Source organism: Balaenoptera musculus, chromosome 9 (assembly GCF_009873245.2).
Source record: "Balaenoptera musculus isolate JJ_BM4_2016_0621 chromosome 9, mBalMus1.pri.v3, whole genome shotgun sequence".
Classification (NCBI taxonomy): domain Eukaryota; kingdom Metazoa; phylum Chordata; class Mammalia; order Artiodactyla; family Balaenopteridae; genus Balaenoptera; species Balaenoptera musculus.
In genome coordinates, this window is record NC_045793.1 from 92,520,151 (window position 1) to 92,533,702 (window position 13,552).

The 13,552-nt window shown below is 45.3% G+C and overlaps 1 protein-coding gene across 18 annotated transcripts in view; it reads right to left on the minus strand.

Annotated features, from left to right (window-relative positions):
* The window catches only part of NRCAM (neuronal cell adhesion molecule), a 312,757-nt gene extending 299,677 nt beyond the window's left edge, over positions 1 to 13,080 (minus strand). For all 18 annotated transcript variants that reach the window (XM_036864178.1, XM_036864174.1, XM_036864173.1 and 15 more), the window contains exon 1: positions 12,936 to 13,080. The gene's annotated coding sequence lies outside the window, so the exon portion shown is untranslated. The remainder of the gene's footprint in view (positions 1 to 12,935) is intronic.
* Between the last annotated feature and the right edge of the window lie 472 nt (positions 13,081 to 13,552).

Here is a 13,552-nt window from a genome sequence, read left to right on the forward strand (position 1 = left end):
ATCTTGTTTGTAAGGGATAGACTTAGAAAACAGGTGACCTTACTATTGCACTCTGTATTGGTTTCCTAGGGCTGCCGTCACAAAGACACACACTGCGCGGCTTCAACGACAGACATTTATGGCCTCACAGTTCTGAAGGCTTAAAATTCAAGATCAAGGTGTCAGCAGGGTTGGTTCTTCCGGAGAGCTGTGAGGGAGGGTTTGTTCCACGCTCTCTCCTGGCTTCTGGTGCTTTGCTGGTAATCTCTGGCACTCCTTGGCTTGCCAGGTCTCTGCCTTCATCTCTACAAAGCCTTCTCCAACCATGCCTGCCTCCAAGTTTCCTCTCCTTAGAAAGCCAATACTCAGTGAACTAGGGCCCACTCTAATGACCTCATTTTAACCGTAAAGACCCCATCTCCAAATGAGGTCACATTCTGAGGTACCAAGGGTTAGGACTTCAGCATACGAATCTGACGGGGGGCACCCTTTGACCACCTTCTCATTCCTAAAGCTCTGTGTCTACACCCAGGTCAGTGATGACTAGTATTTTTTCAGCTTTACTGAGGTATAACTGACAATAAAATTGTAAGATATTTAAGTGTGTATCGTGGTGATTTGATACATGTATACATTGTGAAAGGATTCCTCCCATCTTGTTAATTAACACACCTATCACCTCACATATTTCCTTTTTTGTGTGTGAGAACATTTAAGTTGTACTCTCTTAGATACAATGCCGTATTGCCAACTACAGTCAGCGTGTTATACATTAGATCTTCAGACATCTTTTAGCTGAAAGGCTGTTGCCTTTCACCAACCTCTCCCTATTTCCCACACCCCCAGCCCCTGGCAACCACTGTTCTACTATGAGTTTGACTCCTTTTTTTTAAATTAAAGACTCTACCTGTAAGTCATATCATGCAGTATTTGTCTTTCTCTGTCTGGCTTATTTCACTTAGCATAATGCCCTCCAGGCTCATCCATGTTTTCACAAACGGCAGGATTTCCTTCTTCCTCATGGCTGAATAATATTCCATTGTGTATATATACCACATCTTCTTCATCCATTCATCTGTTGATGGACAGTTAGGTGGTTTCCATTTCTTGGCTATTATGAATAACTCTGCAACGAACATGGGAGTGCATATATCTCTTCGAGATCCCGTTTTCACTTCCTTTGGATAAATACCCAGAAGTGGGATTGCTGGATCATATGGTAGTGCTAATTTTAATTTTTGAGGAACCTCCATATTGTTTTCCATAGTGGCTATGTGGCTATTATTTTTAAAGATCTATTTCTTGTCTGAGGTGCAAAGGCACAGAGCAAATACAATGATATACATACAAACCCGCTTACAAGCCTCACTGTATGTGTCTCTCTTTATATCAAACCTCTAAGCACATGCAGTTTGTGAGCTAGATGAATTTAATATATTAAAATGGTTTCATGCTTTCTTGATCTGTGGTATTGCTAGTTAGTCATGGCTGACACAAAAAATTACTGACTGTCCTCTTGAAAAATATGAATAGAATATGGCTTGGGATAAAACACGATTAGATTTCAAAAGACTGTTACTGACATTGAATACAACTGGAAAAAATGTATTTGCTGAATTTACACCTTTTTAGTCATATGGACTCAACCTGACTTTCACATATATATTATCATTTGTTGAAAGTTAAGAATATAGTTTGTGTTTTGAAAACAGTCCCACCATGAAGTACCAAAAAGGGTACCCATCTCACAGACTGCAGCATGAGACCACTTCATTTATTCAAAATCAAGTAGACATGGTTGTTGCTAAGGATGTATGAAACATACATATCTCTGAAGCAAATTTGGCAAAGTATCAGAGTGAACAAAATGGCTACTGCATTCTACCTAATAAGAACACAGATTGATGTTGTCTTTCAGCACTTTCCTTTTTATCATCATTGGTCCTAGTGACATATTCTCATGAGGTAGGGTTGACGATGAGAAAATTTATATGGTTTATCTTCATTTTCCAGCTAAAGGAAAAGAAGTACTTAAGCAACTTATCCAAAGCCACACAGTAAAGCAAATCTTCCTAGTCTATACAGAGTAGCCCAGTACTTTTCAAAATTTAATTAATTACAAATTTCAAGAAAAATTTTCACTCCGGTGTCTCTCAAACATGGACCCACTGCTTCAAACCCAATCACTCACTATAATCCACTAACCAGTTGGGAAGGGCCATGCTATAACTCAACTCACATCTTGGAATATAAAGAAAAGTACAGGTAGGAGTACTCAATAAACAACCAAAAAAGGGAGAAAGTTCCATTTTTACAGCTGAAGACTGAGCTCTCCTGATCTGTTTCCCACACCAGCCTTTTTCCACTTTGCATGTCAGTCCTGCATGCCTCACTTCTGATTTCTTCCAATTCAGATGGTGGGAAGCAATCTCAGAAAGTGCTTCAACTCAATCAGTGTGCACCCACCCAGAGACCTCCAGAGGGAAATGAGCATCAGCTTCGGACTTGAAGGCAAGGAAAGCCTTGTGCAAACCTGGAATCATCAGCCGCCAGCAAAGGTAGAAAATTACAGAGGAGCTCTTTGGGGTCACAAGGATGCCGTTTAGGGCTCCACAGTGGCAATTTCAAAAATGGTACCCTTCTGGATGGAGTGATTTCACCTGCCCACTCAAGTGTCTAATTGAGAACCAGGAAGCAAATTATAATCATAGAGAATCCAGGCATGAAATTATGAATGTTGGATTTTCCACAGTCTAGACTTTGTCTGTGTCTTCAAACAGGGCTGGGGACAAAATTCCCCAGTGTTATCCAACCAAAGATCCACTTGACATTTTGCAATATTCATGGATTCAGTTATTCATTCTTGCATTCATTCTTTCATCAAACATGGGGACTCGTGCATATACACCACCATGCATGAGAAATGCAGCTGAGGTTTCTAGTGGAACAGAGCAAGGGCTGGGTTTCCACGCCTAGAAGCCTGGGGAAAGCTGACGGAAGTCTCTTATGAGCAAAGCCAAAAAATGCCTATCCTGGATGACTATTTTGTTAGTGGCTTTCCTTTATTGGCGTCTCAATGTTGTCTAGAGCCAATATCAAATATTTTCATACAACTGAGGCACTTCTCCTCACCTACCACGTGTCCACCTCTTTACTGATTTTTATTTAGCCATATTTGCGTGAGTTTCACTTGGTATCTATCATGCTCTTTATTCGTCTACTTAGATATCCTTGAAAAATCATTCCTGAATTGAACTTTGATGTGTTATAGAAGCTCACGCATCACATCATCCTTGTGCAAAGTGAAGAATCCTGTATAACCTGAATAATCACCCCAAATGTGCTTGGCAAGTTCCCGTTTTCATATATCGAATTTTCTCTAGCCAGAGCCATCTGTATATAGAGGAACAAATAGCTGGAGAGAAGAGATGATCTCACTGAGAATTTAACTGTGTTATGCTGAAAGAACTTTACCTTTGACTCCTGGTAAATTCTTGTCAATGCCTTTCTTTTCAACATAAATAATGTACCATCATATTTTGTCTTTGCAGAGTGACTTATGAGTTATTTCTATTCTCTGATGTCAAGTTACTTCAATGACCTAATGTACCACAATAAAATCTTTTAAAAATATTTAGAAGTGGGGGGGGGATAAATTAGGAGTTTGGGGTTAAAATATAAGCACTACTATATATTAAATAGATAACCAACAAGGACCTACTACTGTATAACACTGGGAACCATACTCAGTATCTTGTAATAACCTATAATGGAAAAGAATGTAAAAAAAGGAAAATATATGTATAACTGCATCACTTTGCTATACACCTTAAACTAACACAACATTGTAAATCAACTATATTTCAAAAAGTTTTTTTGAATATTGAGTATAGGATGATATGGAGACTAGTCTCCATTAGCTAAGCAATTGCCACAAACATTTTTATTCTCCACCCACTCTCTTCTTTCAGATTTTGTTATTACTTTTCCAGCACTCTGTTCTTTACTCTCTCCTCATTACTTAAAATGCCTCTCCCTCCTTCTGCCACGGGACACGTCTCCAGGATGTCACAATTCTCATTACCCACCTGAGCCTTCCTTCCATTTGAATCCTTCACTCTCTCTGATCTCGACTCTCCCAACACCAGTCCAAGCAAATAAATCTGACTCCCTCCCTCCCTACTGTTTAATGAGTCCCCTCAGAGCCCTAGGACAGCAATAAACCCTTAATGTATTTTACCTTCCACTATGATTTTGCACCGCAGTAACTGTAATTAGAAACACATACAGAGCTATGGAGTTTTTAAACCCTATTCCAAGTATGAAAATGCAAGTTACCTTAAAATCTATGAGACACAGAGAGTATCTATCATGATTTATGTAAAATACAACATGCGATGTAAGTTATATAATCAAATCCGAAGTAAAATCACTTCTGTTTTTATTACATTATTAATTATCTCTAAATTTTTACTTTATTGTTTTGTTCATATTATCGCCCTGTCAGTGTTACTGCCCTTACAGTAGAACTATTCATTTGACTGTATTAAATGTATATAAATAAGGCTTTTCACTACCATGCCACTAACCATCAGAACAAAAGACTGTGTCATCAAGTCATTTTAATGGTCAAAGATATCAAAGCAAGATTTTTCTAATTGTAGTTTTATGAAGCACCAGGAAGTGTTTCAAATTACCCCAAATGAGAGTTTGGGATTGACATGTACACACTGCTATATTTAAAATAGATAACCAACAAGGACCTACTGTATAGCACAGGGAACTCTGCTCAATACCCTGTAATAACCTATATGGGAAAAGAATTTGAAAAAGAATAGATACATGTATATGTATAACTGAATCACTCTGCTGTACACCTGAAACTCACACAATGTGAATCAACTATAATCCAATATAAAATAAAAATTTTTTAAAACCCACAAATTACCCCAAATTATTGCATTTCAATAACCCTGACTTCCCAGTAGCTATCTTATTATTCTAGCTATACACACAGCCAACTACTCCTTCGGAAATATTTTAAATCAGATGCTCCCAACCAAATTGAATGGGGAAACCATGTGCCGTGTTAAAAACTTCAGTGGGAAATATAACAGTGATGGTCTACCACGAGAAGCAGAAAGCTGAAATCACTCTGCATAAATACACTCATATAGGAAAAAACACTGATTAGTCCATATTTAGGACAGATTGATCTTGTCATATACCAAAACAACCAATATCAAGACACTGCAATGACACTTTACAAGGGACGTTGATTGGGCATTTCTGTGTTTACTTCACTAGAGACTAGAGTGGGAAGCAGCAGAACAGTCAGAAGAGTATTTGCAATGCAATTAGGGGGGGACCAGCACGTCTGAGTGTATGCCAGACGCAGGGGCCTCCCCTAATTCACACAGTCCAGCGTCTTAATGGGGCGCACAGCATCGAACTGCACTTCCTACAGTTTGAAAACTTTTGTCAGTTAACTAGATGTTTACCGAGGGCCTCGCTTCGGCACTCAACCTCCCGGGTACGCCATCCAGCTCTCTGGACGCACTTCCAACACCATCTGTCACTTAAGCTGCCCCGGCTTCAAAAATTTCAATTCAAACTAATCTACTCGGCACTCAAACTGAAGCTATAATTCAAACTTCGACATGAAGCTTGAATTCCTTTTCAGTGTTCTTCAACTTTGACCCAGCTCCCCCCCCCGCCCCGCCTTCGCTGAAAAGGGCCAAGACAACAGCCCAGCAAGTGGGGCAGGCAAAACAGACCTCCTTTGTTCACTTTTGTCCTTTCAGCTCCCTATTGAGGTGAGGGACTGAAAAGCCGCACAACGCTTTGGAAGGCAGCAGTGCACCAGCTCCAGCCATCCTTCCTCAAAGACCACAAAACTCCAGGACGAAACTCTTGGACGAAACACAGTCCATTTTTACCTTAAGGCATAATGAATGGAAGATTAGTACATTTCCCTTCCCTTTCCCTTGAGAGAGAATCTGTTAAGGGTGTTTAACAGGAGTTTATAATGCTCGTCCAAAACGTACTGCTGTAAATCACACCATTCAAAATGCCAAGGGCGTTGGAAAGTGGCATGAAATTAGCTTTAAAGTTGAAATTTGGAGAAAAGATCACTCCATGCTGAATGCATCTACTGAATTTTTTGAATGCTCTCAGCCCACTTGAGAAAGACAAATCAAATTCACTGCATATTACACAGTAGAAGACCTCCTACAGGATTCCCTCAGATGGCCTTGGGAATATATTTTCCTGGTTACAGAGGGTTTTGAACCAATACACCACGCACATCAGAAAACTGAAATATACATATGAATATGGATGTATATTCAAAATATTCTTTCCAGCTCTTCCTATCATTTAATAAGAAGAATTTTTTGGACTTTTCTGGCGGTCCGGTGGTTGGGACTCTTCGCTTCCACTGCAGGGGGGGCTCGGGTTTGATCCCTGGTGAGGGAACTAGGATCCTGCATGCCACGCGGCACAGCCAAAAAATTTAAAAAAAAAGAATTTTTGAAAGTATCATTTTCCTCTGACAGTAACTGTCATTTTCATTCTCATGTGAATTAAACAATGCCTTAGCATGGGACAATATAGAACAAAATCAGGGAACACCTAAGACAAGATAAGGTTTATTTGTCGTTCCTGTTTTTAAACTGAATAAGCCACTTGGACAGTGTGTGCAGCAGATGAGCATTTGTAGATTTGTTCCCTTTATCACTGGCATTTCTTATATTCACTAGTTTTTCAGTCACTTGAGGGAAACCCTGTATCAGACTTTTAAAAATGACCTTTTTCTCGTTTGAAATTCCAAACTTGTAAGCCAGTAAAATAGGTCAATGAAGTTGACACCATATCTTTTTTATTAGCTCAGCTAAGCAATTATAATTGGGTGGTGAGAGTTTATGCTGTCATCTTTGAAGATTCCGTGGTGGGGAGCAATGTCCGATGCAGACCTGTAAATGACAACTCGGGCACATCCCTAAACAGTCAATGTACCATATTCCTATCTGTTTCCAGATATGAGGCAAATGTGCTCTTGGTCTGGGTTAAAATAACAATGTCAAATTTTCCAGTAAAATAAAAGCATACTAATATGTAATCTAATCTCCGAGCAAAATCACGTAGCACAAGAGAACTACAGACATATATACTCTAATTCCACATTTTTTAAAAAATCACATGAATGTGTGTCACCAAGGCTGGCTTCTCCCAGACTTTGCACAAAGTATGGGGTCAATTAACACTTGTTAGAAACCACACATTTCCTTATTAATAAAAATTAAACCAGTAAGTTAGAAAATACTGTGAATGGCTTATTCATAATATACACAGTATATTAATTTATACCTTTAAAACGTAACAGCTTCCCTGGTGGCACAGTGATTAAGAATCCGCCTGCCGATGCAGGGGACACGGGTTCGAGCCCTGGTCCAGGAAGATCCCGCATGCCGCGGAGCAACTAAGTCCGTGCGCCACAACTACTGAGCCTGCGCTCTAGAGGCCGCGAGCCACAACTACTGAAGCCCGCGCGCCTAGAGCCCGTGCTCCCAACAAGAGAAGCCACCGCAATGAGAAGCCCGTGCACCACAATGAAGAGTAGCCCCTGCTCGCGGCAACCAGAGAAACGCCCACGCGCAGCAACGAAGACCCAACGCAGCCAAAAATAAAATAAATAAATTTATTTTTAAAAAAGTAACAGCTATAGTTCTTTACACCCACGAGGATGGCTATTATCGAGAAAAGAGAAAACAAGTGCTGGTGAAGATGTGGAGATACTGAACCCTTGTGCACTGCTGCCGCGAACGTAAAACAGTGCAGCTGCCATGGAAAACAGGATGGTGGTTCCTCAAAAAATTAAAGTGGAATTACTATACGATCCAGCAATCCTACTTCTGGGTATATACCTAAAAGAGTTGAAAGCAGTGATTCAAAACAGATATTTGTATACCCACATTCATAGCAGCAAAAAGTGGCAGGTGCCCAACTTGACAGATGAATGAATTATAAAAACATGGTGTGTCCATACAATGGAACATTCTGCAGCTTTAAAAAGGAAAAAAATTCTGACACATGGATGAGCCTTGAAGACCTTACTCTAAGTGACTTAAGCCAGTCACAAGGACAGGTACTGCATGATTCCATTCGTATGAGGTACTCAGGGTAGTCAAATTCATAGAGACAGAAAATAGAAAGGTACTCGGCAGGGGTTGAGGGACATGGGGAACAGGGAGTCACTGTTTTAATGGGCACAGAGTTTCAGTTTGGGAAGCTGAGAAAAGTTCTGGAGATGGACAGGGGTGATGGCTGCAAAACAATGTGAAGTACTTGATGCCACTAAACTCTACAGCTAAACGTGATTACAACAGTAAAGTTTATGTTATATATATTTCGTCACAGTAAAAACAGTAACAGCAAAAAAAAAAAAATCACATTTTCTACAAATATATTGCATTTGCTTCCCCATTTAGAGACAACCTGATACTGAAGATGTCAGAGCTGCTATAAACCTGGAAGCAGAGCCATTCCCATGTTTTCCTCATGTAGCCCTCTCCTTCACATTTTAAGAGGGAAAATAAACATTCATCAGTTCCTTCTGGCACATTTTCTTGTTCTTAGAAACTTCAGCCTCTGATGCCAATAAAGACTCTTTCAAACTAAAGGGGCTTTTCATTTGCCTGGGTGGACAAAGGGTTAAATAAAATAAGCCACTGGATTCTTGTCCCTAGCATCCCTGGAGGCTAGGCGTGTCCCGCCTGCTCCTCGGTCCTTACCTGGCAGAAAAATTCTGGGTTCCTTCGGGAGAAGCACGAAACATGAAAGGGAAAATACACCTAACTGTATTTAGTAATTTCCAATCATTTGCAAATCACTTCCTTTTCAGCAACCATCTCAGCATTTGAAGGCTGACCTAAAGCAGTCTTTGGATGCAAACAGACAAAACTTCCTACAGAAGAATACTTCAGGAGCTCTGTATTCTAGTTACATTTGTTATGGGTTACCACGCTTCTCAGATGGGAAACGTTCTTTGCAAATGGGGATGAGACTCCAAAGGCTGCTGGCAGAGGCAGCAAATCTGTACTGCTATGGACTGAACCGTTTCCCCCCAAATTCATATGCTGAAGCCCTAACCCTCGACGTGACTGTATTTGGAGGTAGGGCTTTTCGGAGGTAATTAAGGTTAAATGAGGTCATAAGGGCAGGGTCCTAATCCAACAGCATCAGCGGCCTTCTAAGAAGAGGAAGAGAGGGAACTCTCCGTAGATACAGGCTGAGGAAAGGGTATATGAGCACACAGGGAGAAGACGGCCATCACCAGCCAGGAAGAGAGCTCGCACCAGAACCCAGGCTGATACCCTGATCTCAGACTTCCAGACTCCAGAACGGTAAGAACATAAATGTCCCTTCTTTGAGCTACCCAGTCTATGTTATTTTGTTATGGCAGCCTGAGCTAACTAAGACAAAGACCTTCTGATTTCAAAGTGAGAATATCAGGGAAAAAAAAGACTGGGTCTCAGTGGTTACCCTTAGGGGAGAGTAATGACGGGTCGGAGCCACAAGAGGGCTTTCTCGGACGTTCACAATGTTCTGGTCCTGGATTTGAACACAGTTACATGGTGTATTCAGTCTGTGCAAGTTCATCAAGCTGTACATTTACATGTGGAAAAAGAATCTGTGTGTGTCAGTCTGTAGCCATAAATGATAAAATTGGAATTGATCTCCCCGAGGGCAGGAACTCTGCTTTGCTCACCACTGCATCCCCAGTGCTTAGAACAGCAGGCCATGCACTCAGTAAATATTTATGAATAAATGAATAAATGAATAAAAGTATCTCTTTACCAGAAAAGCTTCCTGAGGGGTTCCATTAAATAGGTCCTTTGTACATACACTACATAATATCTGCAGATTCTAATTATATTCAATCAGTTAGGCAAGGAAAATTATCCTACATGAAAGAATTATTTGAAATGATTCTCAAGGAAATTCTCTACAGCCCAAGTGTACACATTCTCAGCACGCGCTCCCCCTTCTGAAGCACTCACAGCCAATGCGTTGTCACATCCGCCTCACCGGAAGTACCGTTTCCAAAGATGACTTGCTTTTCATTTACTGTGGCTACTCCAATAACAAAAATGGTGTGTATTAAGGAGACTGGCCTACAGTCCAAGCACCTCATCACTACCCAGCATTAGACGGCTGGGTGACCTCTCTGAGCCCCACCGTATTCATTTTGAAACCCAAAGATTTAGGAACAATGTTTTCTTACAGCTCTAAAATTCCTGGATTATGCGAAATGTTTAAGCACCTTTCCTGTAATGAAGTAGAAAGCAAATTGAAAGAAGACCATGAGTCAGCAGGATTAAGAAAGCAAAACGAATTCATTTGTCCAACCGGTCAGTCAATTACAATCATTCCAAAAGCTATTCCAGGAAGAGCTGATTTCACTGTCGTTCATATTCTTGTTTCTTTTAGTTAACATCTTTATAAACGCGCCTCAGTCATATACTTAGGATAACTAATGCTTTCCTAAGATTTTATGCTAGGGTCTTATTCAAATTCAACATCCAATTTGAGGAGTAAAGCTGCTGCTATCAAAAGAATCTACAAAGGAGATTCAGGGCTGGGAGAACCTGCAATAGAAATGTTTGCCAAATGGAAATATTTGCCTTTTCTTAAAAAATCAAAAAGAAGAAGTTCTCTCAAAAATTGCGATGTGCCAGGAACCTCTCAGCCTCTCTGGAATCGCAGGTGGCTCTAGTCACTAAGAAGAGCCCAGTGGCTGTAACTGGTTGGATTGTGGGTTAACAGCCAAGTACTTAAAAGCTAGCAGGGATAAAGGAACATGTAAAGGAACTGAAGGGCAATACAGGGCAATCAAAGGGCTATTCCACAATACAATTCGCTGAATTACAATACTGCCTGCTACTGTGAGGTCTGCAGGGGCCACAATTAAATGGGCTTACAGTATGTCCCTGATTTCTGAACACTGGGTGGTTTTAGGCTTCCTCTAAACTAATGATAAGCCTCCAAAAGGCCACATTTTCACAGTCTTGGATGGGCAAAAAGCTAATCCTTGCTTCCTCACTTCCTAGCTATGTGACCTTGGGAAAGTTCCTCGACCTAAGTCTCCGTCTCCTAATTTTTAACATGGGGTTGCTGTGGAAACTGATATGATAGATACATGTAACATGCACAGCGGCCCAGCACCTCTGACGCGCTCAGAAAATGTTGACTGTCATTACCATTAAAGTAGAAAGTATCCAATTGCCTAAATCCACTTCAGTACTTCTGGAAGGTCTCATTTACTTGTGAGCTATTATTACAATATTTTAATAACAAGGCATGGTTAGCATAAAGCAGTGGCAACCAAAGCAGCCTAGCCTCCTTATGTATGTTTGTATTCAGTGGCTACCGTGTTCCTTCCCGGATAGCCCCAGGGGAACTCCCGGTGCAGGAGGGTTGCCTCCTGCCCATTACACTCTCCTCCGTCTCTGCTTGCTAAAGCCTCGGGCAGGGAAGGGCCCTGCCCCTGATACTCGCACCTCTGCGCCTTAACCACGCGGGACGGGGAGGAAGAGAACACTCCGCTCCTAGGACAGAGTGCTCCGCGCCGGATGTAGCCTCTGGCTGGAACTGCTGGTGCGAAAACGACAGGAGAGAGGCGGGGTGGAAAAGACACGCCACCGCTCGGCGGCCCCCCTCCTCGCCGGCAGCTGCGCAGGGATGGCCCCCGAGCGTGCGGGGAACAGAAGATGCTGCCGCGGGCCGGGAGCCGGGCGGGAGGGAGGCGACCCGGAGAGGAGGGCAGTGGTCTGCTCACCAGCCCCTCTGGACCCAGGGAACCCTCCGGCGGTGCTTGCTGCCCAGAGTACACGGCTCTGGGAGAAAGAGCGCTCCCGGGCTCCCAGGACCACGGCACCCCGGTTCCCCCTCTGCGCACGGGCAGATGCGGGCGGGCAACGGCTGGGCTGGCGAACCGCCGCGGACCCGCGCGCTGCGGCGCCCACCCGCACAGCGTGCACGGGGTCGGAGGCAGCGCGCGGCGCAGATGGCGCTCGCCGGGAGATGGATGCGCCAGAGCCGGCAGTGACGGGCGGCTCAACACAACATCCCCGGGCGAAGCTGTTGCCAGATCCCACCACTGGGAGCCTGGGCAGGGAAGGGGCTCTTCTGAGTCAGCCCCAAGCTGACGCGTGCCAGTCCCAACAAGTCCCAGCCCCGCGAGGCCGGGCGGGGCGCCTGGACCCCGGGGACCCGCACCTGTAGGGCCGACAAAGACCCCGGAAAGCCCACCTACTGCTTTCGGGGTCTCTCCCGTCCCCCATCCCTCGTTCCCCGAGTTCTCTCCAGGCCGGTGAGAGTGGAGGTCGGACCGCCCCTGAACTCCGGCGATCCGCGCAGGTGTGAGCGCATCCGAACAAAGCCCACGCCCAGATATGTCCTCGGGGACCGGAACGTGCACACGCCGGAGCGCGCCGGCCAGGCACCTGCGCTTCTCGCCCCGCCGGCCCTGCGGATTGACAGCCCGCGCCCTCCGCCTCCCTGCCCGGGAAGCCGCAGTGCCGGGGCCCAGCAGCCTCTCCAGGCCCAGTTGGCCCCAAAGCCACCTCCAGGCAGGGCTTCCCGGAAAGCGGGGGGCACGGATGCACAAGTTGGCCAAGGGCTGGGGAGGTGAAGGGGGCCCGCCGGCGCCGCTGTATCTCAGCCTGGCCCGCACCGGGCTACGGTCCCCTCCTCCCGCCCGGAGCCGGAGGGGAAGAAGGGAGTTGGCTGCCGGGTTGGCCCTGCGGCAGGGAGATGTGGAGGGGCGCTGCGAAGCCAGGGTGTTTCGGTGTCCCGGCGACAACACAGCCGCCCCCCGCGCCCTCCTCCGCTCCAGCCGTCGCCCCCGAGCTGGACCCAGTGTCACCGCCAGCCGCGCGCGCGGAGCTACTCACGTTCTTACGCCGCGCCCACCGCTCGGCCCACGCGCGGCTGCCCGCGACCCCGAGCACCGGTGCAGTCCGTCCCCGACGAAGCTGTGGCCACCAGCAGCCCCGCGCCGTCCCCTGCGCCCGCGCGGCTCACGCTCCGACTGCGGCGCGCGTCAGCCGGCGACCCGAGCGAAGCAGGGCTGGCCCCGCGCCCGCGCGCGCCCCCGCCGCTGCGCCCTCCCCGCGCGCCGCTCTCCCTCCGCCCGCCCCGCCCCTTCCCCTCCGCGCCGCCCCTGCTGCTGCGCCGGCGGCGGCGAATGGGCTCCGAGCGCCCGCGCCTCCGGTGACTGGGTGGCCCCCTCACCTGAGCGGCCGCGCCACCACCAACCCACGTCATCCAGCCGGCGCGTGAGGGACGGAGGGCGGGAGCGCGCAGGGAACGAGGGCGGCTGGGGTCTGGAATTTGGCTACAAGAGATGTTCCAGAAAATGGGTGGTTTTGAAATGTCACTCTCGTGGTGCTGGTTTGTGTGTGAGGTCTGTGGTCTGCCCCCGCTACACCTTCTTTTAAAGCATTTAATTTCTTCGAGACTCACCAGTTGGGATGGTTGAAATTGACGTCTTTTTGTTTTGCTTTTAATT